At 33.8% G+C, this 21488-nt stretch overlaps 1 protein-coding gene across 2 annotated transcripts in view; it reads right to left on the bottom strand.

Moving 5' to 3' along the window:
• Positions 1–1004: 1004 nt before the first annotated feature.
• Positions 1005–21488, bottom strand: part of LOC145681200 (uncharacterized) — a 73569-nt gene continuing 53085 nt past the window's right edge. The window contains exons 4-5 of one of the 2 annotated variants that reach the window (XR_014130737.1): positions 9757–9890; positions 1005–4480 (exon numbers count right to left, since the gene is read on the bottom strand). The gene's annotated coding sequence lies outside the window, so the exon portion shown is untranslated. The remainder of the gene's footprint in view (positions 4481–9756; positions 9891–21488) is intronic. The other variant, XR_014130738.1, reaches the window with a different exon arrangement.

Raw genomic sequence — 21488 nt, 5'->3', positions numbered from 1 at the left:
GTTGTACTAACAAGGAATTGTTAGAATAGAGGGGAGATGTCAGAGAAGAATGGTATTTGAACGAGAGTTCGCCAGCCCGTAACCATTTTTATTTAATGTTAGCAAACACTAATACTCAGAGTAGAATTTTACGTTTTTCCTTTTTCGTCTTGGAGATATTTCCAGTCCTTAAGGCTCATACTTGCGTGAATTCGAATAGCTTGTATGGAGTGGTTATTGAAGAGTACGCCGTCCTATTTGTTCCCTTAGGGAAAATATTTTTAAAAATACACTGAAACACGTGTGCAATTATCTTAATTGAAAATACTGAATTTTTGGTATTTAACCTTAACAAACTTCAATATGTGGACAGCTTGTTAGAATAATCGGTTCTCATTCCCGTCCATCCTTGCACTTCGAATTTCTGTGTAAAACTTGAAGTCTCTAGCTAGATCAATATATCAGCCAGTCTAGAATTATATATAGAAAAGATACTAACGAAGACGGTATTTTGATAGACAATATAAATATTAGATTTACAAAATTCCCAGATGACATAGCTTTCGTTGCGGAATCTTAAGGGAAAATAAGACGAAAATTTCGAGAAAAAGTTTTAAGAACTTAGTATCTGAGATAAGCCCAATACTAATTGCAATCAGTGATTATCTTTGGGGTACCCAGAGGCTACGAGACTCCATTAGGGAAGCTTCGCGGATCGTCCTTGAATATTAATCGATGAAATCCTGCGTACACCACTGTTAGGGAGTATTAATAGTGAAGACGTGAAGTGCAAACTCTGATCATGGAACTAACGAAAGAACAGGTATGGCGAAATGAGGATTGGGACGGTGAAGTAATATTCCGTGCGGCTTTGAATAAAAAATCAGGAAACAGTATCATAAAATATCTCGTCTGAAGTTTGGGTTAGAAACGCTGACTTTATGCAAAGTGGATTAAAAATCACTGGAAGCTTTCCAAAATTCGGATGAAAAGGGAGTTCTACAAAATTCAAATTAGAAAATGTGACGAATGATAAGAAGGGGACAATATTATGTGAAATAAAGTCTAAGATAGAGAGAACAGTGTAAAAATAAATCCGTAACGTTGATCCAAATGTTGGATGCAGCTCAGATACATTCACAACATGGATGAACGTAACTTAAACCATTTTTTTTTAATTAACTTTCATACCGAATAAAGGTGTTTTTGGTTAGCTGAACGTTTAACTCTGCTAAAGGATAAAGGTTCATCTAGCTGGTTGAACATTTAAGTCTCCTGGAGGACGAATACCCATCTGAGAATGGGTTAAAGGTCTAAATGTGGTACAGTTAAAACTATAATACAGAGGATAAATAAAGGGTCATTTCAATATACCCACAATAGACCCATCTTTTCTCCGTTGCTTTGAATACAAATTCTACAATTTTACATATCATTAAAAAAATGGGCATTAAATTCAAACGAAATGTAGCATTGAGCAACAGTTAACAATAGCTTCTATAAATCTAATACAGACTCGAAATCACGTTAAATATACTCTAAAAATCAATAAATGGATTCAACCGTTCCTTTGAAATATTGATTAGTAAATCATTAAAAATAAAATATAGAAAATGAAGACATGAGAGTAACTAGATATATCATATGACTAATTATTATTTACAAACCAGTGTCTGATTATCAACATTTTTATAATTTTCAACATATTAGTAAAATATGTTCCGTTTTAAATATGTTATTTCTTCACAGAAAAACACACAAAAAATATCCATGTAATCAAGACTCGAATTGAGAATTTTGTATGTCAGAACATTTCTAAGCTCAATATAATCTGCCACAATAGTAGCGGCTGAATCATTAATGCTCAAACATTATTCAGTTTCGTTTGTAAGCGTTTCTTCCTTTTCCAGCCATTATTTTGTCAACAGCTTGATATTTCTCTCGCTATTACTTTTTTTTATATATTTTAATTAGTTTCCTGATAAAGCTCAGTACTTTCTTTCCTCGTTTTTAGTATATAAAATTGATCATGTAATAATTTATCATTGACTTCTAACTAGTAAGTGCTTTGCAAAAAGCAAATAAATTAAAACCCCACAATATCATTTATGGATTGCTTATCTGGGACGAATTTCTCTGCTAGAGATACACACTTACTTCTTAGTAATCATTTATTAATTCGCGAAAAGCTTATAGTCTTTAAAAAATGAGCATAGGGGTCTAGGTTGGGATGGTCTCTGATTTGAGTGTTTTCCTGAGACGGGAGTTAGATTGTGTAGAACATATGAAAATTTCAAAGTAAACATCACTGAATATATATTTAATGAATATTAGTTACCAAATATCTACTATTTATCTAAACGACTAATGCACATGACTGTACATCAGTGTACTATTTGAAAAAAAGTTATCAAGGATCGAAATACATAGACAGGAGCAAGAGCAATATGTTAGTATACGAAATTTGGTTTCTTAAGATTTGACGCTAAAACTTCCTCCAGGCCATATTGTAACAGCGTTCGTAATAAACGTTATACAAAGAATTCCTTTGTGAACTCTATAATTTGTTTTTTTTTTTACTGTTTATTCTATTCTAAATTATTTTGTATACTTTCTCTTATATATTTTATTATCTTTGAAAGTCTTGCTATTGGTTTTTGAAGCATCAGATTGGGATTGGTAAGTAATATCTTTCGAAAACTCAAATAATTTCAAACAGAATTTTGTAAACTAAAAAGCCAGAAGTCTTGAGTGTGATATTTTCGTTATTTGGACGCGCTGGACGGTCTATCAATAGAGTAACGGAGAAAACACTGTCTACTTTATTAATACTATTTCCCCGGAGGTCATGTCTCTGATATAAAAGATTAGACCTTTACATTTTTCATTCGTATACAGATTCTTAAAACTTGACTTAATTCCATTTTGTTTTAAAACTAAATTCGAAACATTTAAAGATATGAAGTTTTCCATTCTATTCTATTAGCGCGTGTGAGTTTCCAATTATCTTTCCGACTAAATTCCTATCCACGTTCTTCGCATGTAAGATGTTTCTCACACGTGTTTGTTAAGATGTGAGCTCTCAAAGGAGAACTTTGACTAAATCCTTTTCCACATTTTTCGCACTTTCGAGGTTTTTTTTCTGAATGTCTTGTAACGTGTGCTATCAAACTAACATTTTGACTAAGTCTCTTTTCACACTAAAGGCATGTATAAATTTGCTCACCTGTATCTGTTAAGATGTTCCTTTTCAGAGTACAAGTATGTCTGAACTTTTTTCCACATTCTCTCCAAGTGTGAGCATTTCCATTTGTATGCATAAACATGTGCGCTTGGAATTGTAACCACCTAATAAATTACTTTTAACACAGTTGTCACTTCTGAGGTTTTTCATCTTTATGTATTAACATGTGCGCTCTCACAAGTGATTTTGGACTAAATCTCCAACAGCACACTTAGCACTTGTGAGCATTTTCACCAGTATGTTGAAAGATATGTTTTCTTAAGTTAGAACTATCGGTAAATTTCCTTCCACATTCCTGGCACTTTGGAGTCTTGCACCACTATGTGTAAATATGTGTCTTCTTACGGCAGAATTATGAGTAAATTTCTTTCCACATTCTTCGCACGTGTAACGTTTTTCACCTGTATGTATTAAGACGTGTGCTCTCAGATTTGAAATATCTGTAAACCCCTTGCTGCACACTTCGCACTGGTAGGCTTTTTCAGCAGTATGTGTAAAGATGTGTCTTCTTAAGTTAGAGCTTTGACTAAATGCCCTTCCACAGTGTTGGCACTTGTGGTGTTTTGCACCAGTATGTATAAACATGTGTGTACTTAAGTTAGAACTTGTTGTAAATACCCTACAACATACTTGGCACTTGTGCAGCTTTTCACCTGTATGTATAAACATGTGCTTTCTCACATTTGATTTCGCACCAAATCTTTCTCCGCACACTTGGCACTTGTCAGGTTTTTCACCAGTATGTATAAACATGTGCTCTCTCACATGTGATTTAGCACCAAGTCCTTTACCGCACACTTGGCACTTGTGAGGTTTTTCACCAGTATGTGTAAAGATGTGTCTTCTTAAGTCAGAATTACGAGTAAATCCCTTTCCACATTCTTGGTACATATGAGGTTTTTCACCAGTATGTGTTAAGATGTGTTCTTTCAAACTAGAACTCGGAAAAAAATCCCCTGCCACACTCTTGGCAGATATGAGTTTTAACAGATGTATGTATAACTATGTGTGTTTCCGTACTTGCTGTTGCAGTAAACCCCTTTTCCACACTCTTCACGTTTTTCTCCTGTATTTAGTAACATGTGTGCTCTTTTATTAATTCGTTTTACATATTTTTGATACGTATGATGTTTTTCACTTTTACGTGATCTCGACATATGCGATAGAGTTAATCCTTTACAAAACGATTTGCTAGTATCAGATTTCCCATCTGGATGAGAAATTGCCTGGTTCCGAGCAAAAAGCGTGTTCTCTTCTCTGCAAAGAGTGTGTTTATGGGACCAGTAAGAAATTAATTAAAATCCATAAAAATAACATGAAAGAACAAAGAAGGGACATTTCTTAAATGTAAAATACAGCAGCAACAGCGAGATACTGAACACGAGAACCTTTACTATTACAACTACCAGAAACTGTTAGTAAAGCGACAAAAACAATTCCAATTAAAATAAAGATAAAAAGATTATAACAATTCCTAATATTTCGACATTGTTATCATTTTAGGCAATTTACCAATCCCTATAAAAGATTCTATTATCCTTAGAATGTTTTGAGGTATCAAATTTTAATCCATATTACGACATTCACTTCTATTGAAATATATCTACGTGTTTAGTTGTGATACATATCTAAACACTGTTCCGATATAAAACTATTTAAGAAATGTTCCTTGTTAATATTTCACAAAATTAAAACAAATACATGATATTATAATTATAGAATTCGATGCTAAGGTAATGAGGAAATGCGTAAAGTTCGTCTATCTTGGATTCTTACTGTTAGAGAGAGACTTCCAAAATTTCCAATGCTATCATAACGTAACCTCCCTAATTTGTAAGACATAAAAATAAATGTGTTCAATAGTATAACATAGTCAAAAAAACAACGAATCATGAACATTAAATTCAACAGAAAAAAAAATTAAGAAAGAGGTCCTCACATCTCAAAAAGTATGCGGCTAAACAGTAAAGTAGTATAAGTCATCAAACATTAATTTCACAGAAGTGAAAAAAGTTTCGGGCAAAGAAGGTAACTTGAAATAATTTCTCTCTCAGCCCCACAAATATAATACAGGGATATAATATAATTAAAAGATTACGGCAAGCACATAATGAAAAACTTAAAACCGACGTATAGCACATAGAGTAAAAATGGATAGAATATTCTGAAGAGTAGGTCGTTTCAGAAAAACAAAAAAATAATAATAATAAAATATATGCATCTTCTGTTAATTCTCCAGAGCACCCCTTGCGGAGCTTACGTGCTTGAAATATCTCAAATTGTGTTTCGAATCTCTAGTCTCAATTTAGCATGAAATGTGACATTTGAGTTGATCATGTGACACAATATGGTCCTTATGACAAACGAAATAGGCCCTTCGTAATAAGCTGATGCCATGCCATTGAAAGAAAGCAATATATTATATCGAATTTACAACCCTATTATTGCATGATATGTCAAACGATGTTCCCTGGCAGTTGTCTGCATCCTGAAAAAAGTCAGTGTTTATTGTTTATTATTTTAAAAGTTAAAACTGCATGTAAAATAGGCTCCAATCTGTTTATGAAAAGAAATGTAACAGACATAAATACGAGGATAAAACAAAAAATATCTGCCATGTAGGTATATATTTGCTTGCATTGTGCATACTAACATCTGCCGGTTTATCTCATTGCAACCCTCTTGTGGTCATCGTTCGATCGTAATTCCTTATTTTGTTGCAGATAGGTCATCGGCGCATCATTAGAAATTTGCAGCAAATAAGAACAATGAGCAGTGATCCGGTTTATGCGGTCCGAAGGTGCATCAGAGGCCGCAATCCGTCCGAAACCTTCGGCACACTACGGGAACAGTATCCTGAAACAACGCAGTTTTTGGGAAAGGATTCAAGAATTTCAAAATGGTCCCATTGGTGTTACGGACTAGGAAAGAGTCGGACGACCATCTAGGGCCACAAATATTGTCAACATTGAGCGTATTTGTGCGACTATTTTTGAATTTTTCAATCCATCTCTTAATACTATTTACCGGGAAGACATACATTCCGAATTGTGCCGAAAGTCTTTCATGGATTACGGCTCCTGATACATATTCCGATCACAAAAACTGGATTATTACTCGTTCTTCCTCTTTAGTACAAACTTCTGATGGAGCGCCTATGTACTATCTGTAACAAAAAGAAAACAAATGGACGAAATAGGATCAAATCTTCACAGCATAACTACATCAGCATATCAATAAAATAAACGAGGACATATGTCAGGATGAACAATAAAAAAAGTTACAGCTACACTATGGGTAAATTTTATTTACCTCGTACATTACATTATAAAAAGTATTCAGCTGAGCTGTTTATACAAATCTTCTAATGTCCTGAGTTATTACGGTCAAAAATCATGATGGTTATTAAAATTAGTAAATTCATATTTGTGGACAGGTACTTCAGCTTTGATAATCTCCAATCGATGTCTTTCCACTACGCGATCTTCATTCCAAATCTTCAGTTTACTGCCCGTACTCAACCGGCACAATTCTTTTCGGGGATTCAGATACTTTCTGGTTGTAGCGTAGAGCTTAGCTCAGGTCTCCTTATGAAATGCCTTACTTTGTTATTTCCGTATAGCAAACTTCCTATAATTGTGGTGTGATGCCTACGTTATATGTTTTTATTTTCCTAAACAATTTGAATATCGCTTTCTTGTTTTACAATAAATTTACAAAATACATGTGAGGATTTTGGGTACTTTACAATACTATTTGTATGATACCAAAGAACGGGTATCGCGGGAGAGATTTACAGTCGATTGAAAGGGAAGAGTAAACAAAAATTCTAATAACGAATGCTGCACGTAGTAAGGGAAAGCGAATTGCATCAATCAAGGTAGATGGTGAATGGACAGACGACACAGGAAAAAGACACGTGTGGGAATATGAAGTGTATTTCACACACGCTTTTATTTTTTGTTACCAACCAATGCTACAGACACCATGGAATTTCGATATGAAGCAGCAAAGATTAAAAAATTAAAGGATTTTGGATGTGAAGTTCACGAAATATGGGGTTGTGGATTTAAAAAACAGTTGGTAGGAAATGAAGAGATGAAGAAATGTTATAAACCAACCATACCAAGAAAACACCATTGAATCCTAGTGACGCTTTTTATTGAGAGCGTGTGAAAGCCATACATTTGTACCATAAATCATAAAAGCCTGAGGAAAAAGTAAATTATGTAAACGTTAATAGTTTGTACAGTCCGCAGCAAGAAACCTGCAACATAAGTATGTAAGTCTATTGTGAAACGGCGAAGTCTCTTGTTCGAAAATAAACGTGTAGGGGAGGATGCCCAGGTTTCTCATCGCGTGGTTCGTGCTACTTAGACGTTATGTTGATTCCCTGCGCTGTTATGCGTAATTTGGCAATAAACATACATGCTCATCTTGCAGGGTTTTTTTTGCTGCGGACTGTACCTATTCGTATGAAAAAATAATTAATTTGCAATATGTCACCAGACAATCTATTTGCTTGGAGATTCCAATTTTCCCAGCATTGAAGAGGTAAAATGATTAGTTAAGTTTTCCTCCAAAAACTCATTGTATATTGCCTTACAAATGAAATGACAGATTAATGTTTCCCCTTTGTCATACATGTTGCGATGAATGAAATGAGTGAACATGTAATCAGTGATGAAGAATGAGTTCTACATTTTACGTGGGCAGCAGATGATATAAGAAATCATTGAATAAATGATACAAATGGATACTCATGAGATTTGGGCTTATGATGTTGTTCAATAAGGTGAGAATACAAAAAGTGGTTGATTATTTGCAGAATACATAAATATGTAAAAGCAAAAATGGAAGCTAGTGGACGGTCATCATGTTGTGAGACAGATGAGCTAAAAGAGAAGGACATTCAACAATTTTATGAAAAAAGAAGGAATACGGCTAGATATAAAAAGTAAAACTTAATCTAGTACCTAGGAATATATCTATGTTAATGTTAAATTCAATTTCAGAAAAATTTGGCCAACGTGTGAACATGTGACAAGTAAGCGTCATTAATAACCGCAAGGAATTATATGATAACATCATGATTTAGAAGTTCATCAAATATTTCTAATAAATAATGGCATGTTATAAGTATATCGGCAATGGTCAGACGAAGTCCCTGTTTCATTATCAAGAGTAAACGTCACAGCCGCATATACAACAGCACAAGCTAGATTAGAATTGTATAAGAATTTAGATCAGCTACAAGAAAAAGAATTATATTTTGATACCGATTCGGTAATTTATACACAAAAACCTAGTGAAAACATATCCCAACCGGTGACATTATAAGTAATTTAACAAATGAATTATTCGAAAATAGTAAAGAAACATATATCGCAGAATATGTATATTAATCCCGAAACAAATGTGTATAAAGTGAATTACATAAAACGACGTAGAATTCCAAATACAAATGAAACTGTACCACGCAATCCTTAATTCAAAAGAAGAGAAATGTAATACAAACATTTATAAATATATGGTTGCAGGGAAAACTATCATACTGCTTAACATAAGTACGACATGGAAATATTTGTATTCATGTCTTGTTGCAGAACCCAATGCATGTGGAAAAACTTCCTTCGTAACAAGACTACTTTCTAATTTATCACGCATGGTTAATGCAACATTTCGTAATACTTATTGGTACTATGAAGAGTTGAAAATACATAGAGATTTCAATGAAATTACAGTTCATTGAAGGATTACCTCAAACAAAAGACTTTTTACCTGAAAGTGGATCTCATGTTATTATTACTGACGAAGATATGTATGAAGTGAACAGTTATATAGTTGATTTCTTTACAAAAGGTTTCCATCATAGCAATCTTAGTGTAATATTTACTACTCAAACATATTTCATCAAAGAAAAGGAAGTAGTTGTAAGATTTTGAATAGTTTTTATCATGTATTATTTAAAACTCCAAAGGATAAATCACAAATTATACATATGAGTTATCAGGTAATTCCTGAAAATCCAAAATAACCAATGAGAATATAAATTTCTTCAAGAAAGTTTGAACGACACAACAACGTTACCATACGGTTATTTATTCATTAATTTAGAACAGGATACACCAGATGAAAATAGTTTCTAAATATATTTCCTAACGATATTTATCATTATGTTCCGAATAGATGCAGGAAGAAGAAGCGATCATGATATTCAAGCTGTGTTTATAATATTAATTTTAAAATGTTTCTTCATTCTATAAATATGTATAAAGTAAACCACGGGGATGATCTTCGTACGCTGAGCAAAGCAAATCCTGAATTACTTAAATCTATAGTGACAAATGAACTTTTCAGTGATTCGTAGTATTTGCGAATGTTGTGTTAATGCATTGAAAAGTAACCTATATCTTATAAAGATAGAGAAATCAAGGTTAATGTGATACAAGACGACACTTCAATATCTTGTGAACAATGTAAACTCCATCCTAAAGAAAGAGCATTTGTTACTGCAACAAGCGGATTCTTACCAGCATTATTAACTTATATTTTAAGTGGTCCGTTTTCAAGTTTACTACTTGGCTAGTAAAATGGAGCACTCAAGCAAAATGACTTTAGCTTCATCTCAATTTCTAATCGTAAACAATCAACATCAGCAGCAGCCCTGGAAAAGTGTGAATTTAGTTAGGATCAAGAAATGCAAAACATTTTACATTTATCCTCTAACAGAATTTAGAACAGACCTTCATATCCTGCTTTGGTTTAAACTGCTAAACCGTTGTGGACAGCTACAAAGAAGAAAATTTAAATACGCTGTATAAGAGACTGCTCACTGAAACAATCAACATATACATTACACAAACCAGTACGTCGTCGTTTAAAAAGAGATTTCTCTGTGGTGAACAATATTGGCGATGAGTAGGAATAATGATCGTCAGTCTCTTCATACATTTAATGTTAAATATCGTTATATTCTTACACTGTTAGATGTGTTGGAATAATATAAATGCTGTCTCCCAATAAAATCTGAAAAAAATAAATGTCTTAAAAACATGTTTTCATGTAAATTGTTTTCAAAGACTTTTATGAAAACTGTTTTCGAAACCAGTTACATTCCAAACAGATAAAGGAAGTGAGTTTACAAAAAGAGCAATACAGAAATATTTTAAAGAAACAAAATAAAAAATATTACAAACAAAAGACCTGATTTAAAGGCTAGAATTGCAGAACGTTTTAACAGAACTGTAAAAGAAAAAATGGGGAAGAATTTCACAAAGAGTATCAAACGTATGATTATGTAAATGTATTGCCTCTTCTTGAGAAATCATAGAATAAAAGGTATCATTCAAGTATTAAGATGTTATTTACAAATGTTTCTCAAAATAACCTATTGCAAATGTGGCATAATCAATATGGTAGTAAAATGAAGAAGAAAACTAGGGATTTTTTAAAACATTTCAAATTGGTGATACAGTACGAATTAGTAGAAGTAGATATAGTTGATAACGGATACATGCAAAACTGGACGTGGAAAAATTTTAAAGTGAACGAAATAATACCAAGAGAACCACCTGTTTATCAAATAGAAGATTTAAACAAAGAACCGCTGGATTGGCGATTTTTAGAAAGGAATTACAGCTGTAACACTATCAAAAACTTTTTACATAAATAATATCATACGCACACTAACCGTAAGAATAGGTAACAGATTAGAATCTCTTATTCATTGGAAAGTATATCATTGTTCTTTCGACTCCTGGATACCTGCATCATCCCTGAAGATCAAGAAATACAATGGAACCAGATGGAGCTTTTGCAGTTACGCTTCCCAGTAATAGTGCTATGGAATATTTTCCTCATAACATCATACACTACTAAACTTCATCAAAGAATGGAATTCCGTGAAAAATGGAAAGTGGCTATTTTTGAGTTTCATTATTCTCATTCAAATTTAAATATTAATGAACAAAATAATAAAATTTTTACAATCATCCAAAAATTGATGAACGTAAGTTTGTACATACTCCTGTTCGTTATTATATTGATATTTCATATTTGATAAAGCAAATTAATACGCACAACAGATTCACAATTTACATACATCCTACATTAATGAAAGAAATGGCGATTATATAAGACGTGCTCGTAAAAACACAGATGTGGACATTGTATTATTACCAAGTGCTAGTGCGGTGTTGGAATTAGATCCAGAAGCAGATCTAAGGAACAGGCAACAAGACAAAACTGTTCCAAATTTACATTTAGGACTTCCATATACAATGTATGTATATTGTGATATAGTTCAATCTGTGTCTTTGGAGATCAGTAGCACCATTATTATAAACCTTCGAAACATTTGAGTTTTACGTCCCACAGTTATGCCCGTTCGGCTAAGGAAATGGTCACGATTATTATGTATCATAAATATAACTACTGTGGATCATACATTTGGAGCTAGTGCTATACAAATTTTAAAACTCCACATTATGTACTTATTAACAACATGCATTTTGAACACATAAAAATAGATATAAGAGATTGTACAGGCTCTCTACTCGCATTTAGTTTCGGAAATATATGCGGTAAACTACATTTTTGACCAGTGCGAAAACATCAAAAACTATCAACAATACATATTTACATATTATAAAAACAATCTCCTTCTGCAAGTGGAAAGATTTATGCTGGATCACATTATCATTATGGACATGCTATCGAAAGTTTCCTTGGAGGATTATTTCGCTCTGTCATGTCATTAGTAAAACAAGGCGTAAAATAATAACAAAGGAATTTCAACATCTGGCGCAAACGATATTAATGACTCATCATTGATAAACAACCTATTAACGAATCCTTTCATCAGTGAATGGGTGAAGTGTATTCCAGATTGCATAAAGCTAAAAATACACTGAAATGTATGTCGGCATCTGGATATCACCGAAGGAAAAGAATTACACATCATTCTAACTTTAACCCTTCATCATTACACATCATAAAAGGAGGAAGAAATTCACAAGTAAAAACAAAAAAAAAAAAAAAAACGTACACAGAAAGCAAAGAAAAATAGATTTTATAAGAAGAAGAAACTATCAGACATCTTCGATTAAATCATCATCCTGGCCTCTCACATCTCACAACGCAAACCAGTATACTAGATAATCATATTGTTACAAATAAACCAATCAGTTCACTAACTGATAACCCAAGTATAGAATTTGTCATACCTGGAACAAGAGATGAATACATAGATATTCCACACACTCTTTATATTGAAGCTCAAATCGTTAAGCTACATGGATAATTTCGAGAAAATGGTATGGGTGTGACTTCTATTAGTGTACTTTAAATTTTATGTTCTGTGAAATAGATGTGTATTTAATTTAAAAAAATTATTTCATTTCTGTGATAATCATTTATATCGATCATCCCTAAGAAAAGAGTTAATTATGATGATTATGCTAAAACACTCATCTTCAACGTGCATTATGGTTTCAAGATACTACTGGACATATAAATGCAAAAACTAGTGTTAGTAAGGGATTTCAACAGCGTTATGAATTAACAAAAACAGTGCAAAATTCGACATGCTGGGACATCTTCAATGTGATACTTTTAATCAGGATAAATTTTTAATCCAAGGAGAACTACGCATCAAATTAATTCCTGTTAAGCCAAATTTTTGTCTCATCGCTAATTATTCCTCTGTTGAGGCTAAAGTAAATATTTTAGTCCATGCTTCACATATTTCAAAGGTTGCTGTTAGTCCTACAATAAAACTAACACAAAACAAGTTTCGATAATCAACATCAGAGAAATGTCCTTTCACAAGAAGTCAAATGAATTCATTCGTCATTCCAAATGGTCTTCAATCAAAAGCAATAGAAAATTTATTCATGCAGATATTACCAACTCGAGCGATTTTGGCGTTTACTGAAAATAATGCCTATACAGGAACGATAGCTTCAAATCCGTCTACCCCAAAATATTTTGACATTAATTTCTTATCATTACATACTGATGGAAAACCTTTACAACTAAATTTTGAAGAAAAGCTATATATTTCTTCATATCAAACCTTATTTTGTGGATCAGGTATTTACTTTTTAATCTATGGTAACAACATTTTTTCGCCTTGACTTTGCTCAAGGATACATTATCTTTGTTTTCGACATTATGCAAGATGAAGAAGCCAGGGCTGTGCAGCATTGGAACTTTATTAGACACGGATGTGTTCGTTCGTTTCGAAGTTAACTTAAGAACCCTCTACCAGAATGTGTCCCACGCAGCACATATAGATAATTCCAATCCCACTTAGAAGTGGATCACCAGAGGAACATCACCATATATTTTCAAAAGTACGTTATTATTATTATTATTATTATTATTATTACTATTATTATTATTATTATTATTATTAAATACCACCTCATATATATATATATATATATATATATATATATATATATATATATATATATATACGTATGTATTTTTATATATGATGTCACCCACAATAGAATAGAAAGACATGCAGAATACTTCGCTATATTTCGACTTCTTCCCTCTGTAATTCAACACATTCAATTTCTTCGTAGAATTTCTCTTTATTATAAATTCACCAATAATAAAATTCAAAGTGTCAAATCGTCCCTATGTGGACATTATTAATACTTTTTTTCTGTTCCAAGGCTAAAGGAAATTCCTCAAATGATTTTCATCATACATTCTCATCAAAACCATAAATAAATAATCTCCAATTTTTCTGTCTATTACTATGGGTATTCATTTATTATTGTATTATCATTTCATCATTTCTTCCTAATTATAGATAAATTTTAATTATCATTCAAATTTTTATTATCTTATAAATAATAGTCATAGTACACAAGGAAAATATTACAAGATTTTCTTTTTATAAAACTTAAAATATTACTGAAGTAGTAAAAATTTATATCAAATTTAAGTGCATTAAACGAACACAAAGGACAAATTTATTTGTAAATGAAGCATTTCAGTTTCGCTATATCTTTATAATTAAATGCACTAAATTTATGACTACACTGCTCAGTATAAATGAAAAAATAATTTCCCTCTCTCTTAACAGAATTTCATACAATGCAAACATTGTGTATCAGTTTCCCCCACCATGGCTGTGTTTGTGCACTGTCAAATAATTCACTCGTTATTGAGTCTATGAATTTTTGTTTGTCAAATCCTTTCGTTTCCAATTTTAACCAACCGATATGAATCACTGATTCAAATGTGACACTATCCAATCCAACACAAATTAATTTATTTTCTATTGAATTAAGACCTTATTTAAGTACCACTGAAGAGTACCATTTAGTAAGTACTCGTTCTTAGTATGCATAGTTGGTAGACAAGTACTCATAGACCTTTCAATCCAGTAGCTGATACACACAGACTACTGTCACTAGAAGAGGTGGAAAAATAATGCTTGGTCTTGTTCGAACAAGTCGCATATATTTACGAACAAGATACAATCTCAGTAAATTCAAGATCGTGCATGGTACATCCAGATAAATTAATCTTCATTCCTTTATATTTTGTCTAGGAATTAATTCGTGCGGTTGGTACGCACACATTGAAGCTGTAGTAAGACACAAAATACATAAATACCTTAAGAAAAATATTGTCCATCGCTAGCCACCACTTCCGCCCATCTGTCAGGCAATGTACGGATTCCGTGGCGAAAGAAGTCCTCATCCTTGGAAGCGATCCAATCAGAGACCCATGTTTCGATATCTTCTGAAAAAGTAAACCGCTGTCCAATCAAATCGTTGTTCATGCAATCGAACAAGTAGTAGTCCGTAGGAGCAGCGTCTGGTGAATACGGCGGGTGGGGTAAAACTTCCCATCCGACATTTTCTAAATAGGTTTTGACCGGTTTTGCGACATGTGGGCGAGCGTTATCATGTTGAACAATAAGTTTATCATGTCTGTTCTCCCATTCTGGTCGTGTTCTGGCCAGAGCTTGCTTCAAACGCATTAATTGTCGTCGATAACGTTCTCCATTCATAGTTTCACCCGGTTGCAGCAGCTCATAGTACACCACACCTTTCATATCCCACCATATGCACAGCATAACCTTTGCACAGTGAATATCTCGTTTTGGTTGTGATGGACCTGGTTCACCTGGTTTCAACCAGGCCTTTTTTCGTTTAGGGTTCTCGTAATGGATCCACTTCAAATAACCCGTAATAATTCGATGCAGAAACCCCTTTCTCCTCTGTCGTTGAAGCAGCAATTCGCAAATGGTTTTTCGTCTTTCAACGTCTCTGTCTTTCAAGCGTTTGGAGACTGTTGTTTGATCAACGCCTAATGCTGCTGCAAGTTGTTCCTGCGTTTGACACGAATCCTGCTCGAGCAATGCTGTCAATTCTTCGTCTTGAAATTTTTTTGGCTGTCCAGCTCGCTCTTGGTCTGCCAAGTCGAAATCACCACTTCTAAACCGTGCAAACTACTTCTGACACGTTCGCTCAGCTAGAGCATGGTCACCATACACTTCCACCAAAATACGATGACTTTCAGTCGCACTTTTCTGCATGTTAAAGTAATGCAGCAGGACACCCCGCAAAAATACTTTATCAGGCACAAATTGCGCCATGTTCACTTAACTACAAACTGGTGTTGTTGACGCTTTAATCCACTGCCCTATACTACGAACGATACGCGATGACAGGGGTTTGCAACACATGTGTGGATACACGGAACTGTGGGACGCTCCGTTCGTTGCGCCATCTCTTGTCCACCCGCACGAATTAATTCCTAGACCAAATATGTTAAACATATCTTTCCACTTTGCAAATACGATAATAATGCACCATTATCTTCTTCTAATTTTCCAGTACAGCGTCATGGTAAAATTACTGTTTTGTCCTCCTTGGAATGTGACAAATGCCTTCCTTCCATTACTCACTGTAATTACCTCAAAGTTTACAATACAAATTGGTACGCAAATCTCTAAATCACGCATCATTTTAAAGGGATTCAATGATTGCGTAGTAAGCTTACTTAATATATTCATTGACGATATCATCTTTAATTCGATTTTTCTTCTTTCACAACAGCTGCTAACGGAATGATATACACATACACATACGTGTACGTTCTGCATTCCGTTAACATCATCGTACTCACAATCACTACTTTTCGTCACGTGATCTTACTACATCAGGCATACGACCTCACGCACACTCACTCACACCTCACGTGTCTCAATACTTCTTTCAAAAAATAGTCATGAAATGCTATATCCCCTTAGCAACAAATCAATTTCCCGTGGAAATTCAAGGCCAAATTCTACGGAGTCTGAGTATCATGAATTCTTCAACATACTGATCATACGCTCTGACATATACAGGTAGCAACCAAGGCCAAATTCGACCCAGTTTGGCATAAGATCCAATTCCTGTGGGAAGCTCCGGACTCTGACAGTGAGCGGAGTCTATTACTGTGTTAAATAAAGCCATCCAACGCACGCCTACGGCCACATACACACCAAGGAACAGCTACAATTCACACAAGAATTTTCCCACGACGGGACGAAGTCAACTATTTCTACCGCGGTGCCCAACCACTTAAGACATCAAGCCGTTCTTCTTTGTCTGGTAAGTGGATGCTGGTGGAAATGTCAGCACTGGTTTCCGACTATAATGCAAACATGTGTGGAGCGGACAAACTGCACCAAACCTGAAGCTCTATCACTCTTCCAGTCGTGAAATGAAGTGGTATTTCCCGTTCATAGTCTGGATGCAAAAGGTTGTTACCGCAAACTGTTGTATACTTGAAAGGAAGGCTGGATAAACTATTGACCCTACACACATTGACCCTACGCATAAGCATTTGCAAGATACTTTTGAGGAAATTTTGGAATTTAAAGCCTGGGCCTGAAGTTGATGCTACTTCAAAATCTTCAGATACCACTGTCAGGTATTACAACATAGGTCATACAGTAACGGTTTTAATTTTAAGCAGGATCTGAGGTTCTTTTCAAAAACGAAACAATGTTAAATGCAAACTATTCCTGCATGACAAATGTTTCGATGCGTTTCATACTCAGGCATAAGTATGCATCATAGGTGCGCTAGTATAGTTACAAAATGGTGTACAATCTATTTTCACGTATATATAAATCATATAGTTATTATCAAAATGTTTCTTATCAGAAATTAGAGAACAATGCTCCATAAACTGTTCAAATATTGCAAATCTATGGAAACAACACGTCTCTGACGAAAATGTAAAAATTAAAATTAACAAATTTTAATTAATGTAAACATTTAATTCCAGTTGATACTAACTAACAAATTTATGCGGAAGAACAACGTATTGAAAACTTTACCTCATGTTCTCAATGGGTCGAAAACGACACCTGTGACTAAGAACGATATTTCCGATGTATCATTTTCGACCCACCCCCCGAAAAGTGTACACGTAAGACGCAGATCATTTATTTCAAGAATTTTGTGATTATTCCTCATCACAGAGTACTCCATACAAATATCAAGAAAATTCGCCACAAAAAATAATTCGGAAAAATGTGGGTTAATAAGACAGAAATAGAAAGAGTCTGATATTAGAAAAGAAGTCAAAGATATTCTAAAATAATTCGTCCGTAGTTACCTTTTTTTTAATTGAAAAAAGCATTTCCAAAAGTGTTACTTAAAACTTTAAATAAAATAACGGAAAAATGGTGCATGATGATATTTGAGAGTGGTTTTTTTTTTCGGAAAATGGCACTAGCAAACAAAAATATGAGAAATCTACTCCGTTAAAAATCAACAAATCTATCTTCTTTGGAATTTGGTGTACACTTAGCACAAAATAAACCGCAGTACAATTGGTACCTATGCATTTTTAAAATGTATTTTTTTTTGTATACCAGAAATTCTGAACTAGTATGTATATTTTTAGACACAAATGGTAAATTCATCGAAAACCAAACACAAATTAATAATGAAATTATTAGAAGAAAAATCTTAATTAGGAAATTATTCGATAATTATAGACATAGGTGCTTATGATGATAAACTAACTTCACTAATTTATTAATACAGTTGTTAAAACGAATTGAAAGGAAAATCAATATAGAGATTGTTTTTTTTTCTACCAGATACGTATACTAGTTATTGTGTACAGCTACGACTACCGTAACTAGTTAGCACTCCTATTACGTAAATAGAAATTGCCCTCCTTATTCAAGATGTGTTTGTGGTATTACAATTTCTAGCAATCTTTTCACACACTTTTTTGGTAGGATTCTTATCCACCTTAAACTAATAAGTCGTATTACACTAAAACCTACCTGACTTTATTTCTCTGTGGGTAGTATGAGTCTTGAATTTTTGTCTGATGTCGGAAAAGAAATACGAGAATTGGACAAAAATCTAGAGAATACCAGATGAAGTGAAACAAATGCTGGAAGTGAATGAACGTTTTTTCCGGAAAGATATTTACACGAAATTAAGACTGTAGTAGTGCAAGGAAGCACGATTTGGCGTGGGAGGAAACTATAGTTCAAGGTTAAAACCAAACCGAAGGGAAAAAGTAAACAAGTCATTGATTTCAAACATTCGTACATTTCTGAAAAATAAATTTTCGTCAAAATAGTGAGAAGTCGGTGCATCTCTTACTGCCAATTATGGTACTACTCAGATGCTACCAATTATCTTGTATTACCTGTTACTCTATAGACCAACAATTTACGCATACAATTCCACATTTCAGACATATAACTTACAATTTTTTTATGGGGACAAAGTTCACCACGTATTTGCATCCTGTCCCATTATTAACAGATTTTTTTTAACATTCGTTTCTCCGCTTACTGCTGAATAAGAAAGAATATTTATACTTATTACGTGAGAAGTTTCGTCCTAGCTCCGGGTCTGAAAGTATCATCATAAAAAAGTCAAATGTTTTTCTGGTGGCATGTCAAAACCTTGGTTTCGTAACAGTCGTGTACAGTGAGTACACGGTAACGAGTCGAAACCAGTATCATCACAAATATCGATGTAATACCACTACTAGAACTTTTAATAATAATAATAATAATAATAATAATAATAATAATAATAATAATAATAATAATAATATAGAGGAGTTGACTAAAACCATGTGGCATTGGTCTAAAAAATGAAATGAATGAAAAAGGAGCTAGACTAATGGATTAGAATGCATATACCCATGCAGTGCTATTTGCAAAGCCTTTTATTGTTAGAATTAATATTGAAGAAATTAAACATCTGAAAACCCATAATTCTTTACTAATAAAGAGTAGAATTGACATTCTCCTAAATAGACATTACAGACCAAGGATACAGTACAAGTTACCCCATTTCTGCGTAATGTGCGAACTTTTATCTATAATTGCACAGAAAGTAAAACTTTTTATACTTAACAATTTCTGCTGTGAATGAAATAACTAATTGAGTGTTGAAAACATATTCTTAATTACGCAGAATTAGGCACCATCTTTCGTGAAATTCCAATTGGACTTAACACATCTTCCGAAGAAATTGTCTTTTTCATACCGCCATAAGGGAATGATGGAATGACAGTGAGGAGCAGAAAGGAGTATGCAACGAATCGATGATTTTAAAATATAGAAGAAGATATTGGGACTAGCTAAGTGAGGAAGCTGATGATCAACAAACGTGGAAGAAACATTCCAGGTCCAAATCTAACATAAAAACAATGTAACACCTCACTAGGCCCACGACCAGCCAAAAGGCAGACTACTTAATAACTAACAGTATACGTTCCCGCGAAAAGTTTACTATCTCCTTTTAGCAGTAATTATTCATCACAGCTGGAACGTACATGGTTAGTATGTGTTCCTTATGCAGACTTTCGTTCCCTATAATCGGTTTGAAAATATCCTCTCGTCCTGCCTTCGCATTGAAATCCCCTAATGGAATTTTCATATATTATCGTGGAGTTGGTTAAATATCCGTTCCACTTCTACGTAAAAACTGTCATCCTTATCTTCAGTTGGGGCATGTACATTTAAAACAATAATATCACACCATCGTCCCTTAAGAGTAATAAAAGAAAGTCTGTCAGTAACAAATTCAACCCGTTTTATTGCTGGTAATATTCGTTTGTGAACGAAAAACTCTGTTCCTAACTGGTGATTTTTATTTTTTTTCCCCGTAAAATTTCCGAAATTCACAGATCCATTTCCTTCCCCCTTAAGTTCCTGAACTCCAACTAGGTCCATCCTGTTTTTCTCTATCTCACTCGTTACGGATTTTAACGCGCCTGCCCTATAAAAACTTCTAAAATTCCATGTTCCAAATCTCATGTCCATTTTCTTTTGGTGAGATTGTGCCAAGTTATCAGTCCTTATCCAAGGCTTTTTTGAATATTTCTGAACAAGAGTGTTTTTTTACAGATAAGGTTTTGGTACGAAAACCCCCAAGCTGGAGGACCACTCCTAGTCGTCTGTCCGCGACTGCTTATTCAGTAAATTCGCAGCTGACCTCTATATCTAGAGGCCTTCTCCTCAATCTGCAACCTGAGGAAGCGCCGTGCCGTGGTGACAGAAACCCACACCAAGCACATATTATTAGACACTCCTTTCCTATATATGATCCATACCAAATGCAGGCCTTTAGAATCACGAGATTATAAGATCCATTGTAATAGACTATTTTCACAGACAATGGTGAATTGTCTTCAATGACATCAGTTTTTAGCGTTGGACATTTAACTCCTTCTTACTGATGTTCTTTAGTGGTCAGAATAAATTTTATTGTTCTTGGGAAACACCAAGGGTCTGGACAAAAATTTAATTTAAACGAATTATTGTGTTAATAGTAAAAATTATAATTAATGTTAATTTGCCATTCAATAGAAACTTTGTCAAAAATTGTATCATAACTTAGAATAATACATAATTGAAGCTTTTCGTAGGGGCACGATGTCACCAATAATAATATATAATTCAAGCGTTTACCACTGGGTTTCTAGTTCGAACCTCCACCAGGTAAGTTTCTGGTGGCAAAAATGTGACAGTGAATTTTCGCAGGATACTTCCGTTTTGTCCCACATTCTCATTCCATCAATTCTTCCATTACAATTGACATACATTAATCAACAGATTCCTTTAACTTAATAGACATTACGTGGGACGTTAAACTTTAAAATTTCATTTTCAAACTTCTGTTTCAAGATTTGTGATAATTTTAACAGATACATATTATCAGATATACCATGTTTTCTACGTCAATAATCG

This window comes from Thermobia domestica, chromosome 3 (genome assembly GCF_964235325.1).
Source record: "Thermobia domestica chromosome 3, izTheDome1.hap1.1, whole genome shotgun sequence".
NCBI lineage: Eukaryota > Metazoa > Arthropoda > Insecta > Zygentoma > Lepismatidae > Thermobia > Thermobia domestica.
Note: the sequence above shows the minus strand (reverse complement) of the source record. Positions and strands in the feature narration are given on the sequence as shown.